The 1,665-nt window shown below is 32.4% G+C and overlaps 1 long non-coding RNA gene across 1 annotated transcript in view; it reads right to left on the bottom strand.

Moving 5' to 3' along the window:
• LOC128250228 (uncharacterized) overlaps positions 1–1,358 on the bottom strand; it is an 11,371-nt gene extending 10,013 nt beyond the window's left edge. Inside the window, exon 1 of the long non-coding RNA XR_008266301.1 lies at positions 1,232–1,358. This is a non-coding gene — a long non-coding RNA (uncharacterized LOC128250228). The remainder of the gene's footprint in view (positions 1–1,231) is intronic.
• Positions 1,359–1,665: the final 307 nt, after the last annotated feature.

The raw sequence follows: 1,665 nt of genomic DNA, 5'->3' as shown, positions 1-1,665 counted from the left end.
GTGTGTGTGTGTGTGTGTGTGTGTGTGTGTGTGTGTGTGTGTGTGTGTGTGTGTGTTTGCGTGTGTGTGTGTGTATGCATGTATTTATGTATGTTATATTTGTATACTCACATCCCATCCATATATGTGTTCGTGTGTGGTTGTGTATATATGTGCATGTGTGTGTTTGTGCGTATAATTATTTTTCAATATACATCAAGAATGCAACTTAAAAGCAGGAATCTAGTTAATATACATACATAGATACACAAGCACACACACACACACACACATATGTAGGTCTTGCCGACTTTTATAGTCCCAGCTATCCTGATCATTATTTGCAGCATATGAATTAAGAATTTGCATTCTGTATGTATGTATATATGTATGTATGTATGTATGTATGTATGTATGTATGTATGTATGTATAAATCTCTACTGATTCACCAGAACCAATAAATTTCAGAACTCAACATAATAAGCATAGAATATTAATTTATTATAACTGAAAGCCTCCTAATCCCACCACTTTTGAGTTACAAGTTTTCGATCATTCAGCTCGTAATTCGAGACTGGTTTATATTTGAATAATTTGTTGTTTGAATATATTTTCGAAATATTTGAAAATTATGAAAAAAAAACCCCCCAAAAAAACGTTTATCTTTGTTCTTCAAAAAATATATATATATTTGTGAACTACTCATGCAAAAACAGCTGCTTGAAGCTCACTCTTTTTCACTGTATTTCAAGCTTTTGTGTCGTGTTGTTTGTGTGTGTGTGTGTGTGTATGTGTGTGTGTAATATTGTGATTCATGAATATCACTTTTACTTTAACTGAGCTTTCTCGGTAAATCACTTTCATCCGTATTGGCCTACTATTCTATTCCCCACCATTTCTTATTTTGATTTTCATCACAACAGGGAGATATATAAAGAAGCAAATTATTCAGTATCGAATAAAAGAAAGAAAAAAATATTACAAAAAAAAAGAAGAAAAAAGAATCCCTTAGAATACATACATAAATAAACGAATTTTTTTTTACTCAGTGACCGATCCCTTCGCAATTGGTTGCGGTAAATAATGGGATATAGTACAATAATTACGATGTCAATCGTCAACGGAGCATGAGAGAAATACAATAGACCATGGGAAAGAAAATAATAACAATATAAGATATAAGATAACCACACAACCTATAAAATCGTATTAAAAAAAAACGATACACACAAATAAAAATGCAAAACAAACCTAAACAAAAAATGAACTAAATAAAAACGAATGAAGCAGACTTTGCGTGGCAGACATATTTTCTTCACTTTCACAGCAGGTGAATAACAACTTGAGACGAAAAATAAATAAATAGATGAATAAAAAAAAAAAATTGTTTGACGATTGTTACGACAGTACCATTCCATTCGACTGTAGTTAGTGTCAGATTTTATCAGTGGAATTTTCGTTTGATCTGATGAACGCTTCTGTTTTAAACTCAGTTGCGATGTTTCATTCTTATACATTCTGCAACAGCGTCTTCCCGCCTCTCCTACGCATGGATCACAAAAAATGGAAGCGGTGGATTGTTTCCCTTTTCCTTTTTTTTTTTTTCGTTGGTAGAGTTTTGTTTTGCATGCGTATACGATTAGCTGAATGTGTGAGTTTGTGCGTGTGGAAGATAAATAGATATA

Source organism: Octopus bimaculoides, chromosome 20 (genome assembly GCF_001194135.2).
Source record: "Octopus bimaculoides isolate UCB-OBI-ISO-001 chromosome 20, ASM119413v2, whole genome shotgun sequence".
Lineage (NCBI taxonomy): Eukaryota > Metazoa > Mollusca > Cephalopoda > Octopoda > Octopodidae > Octopus > Octopus bimaculoides.
The sequence above is the reverse complement of the archived record's forward strand: the minus strand, read 5'-3'. Positions and strand labels throughout refer to the sequence as shown.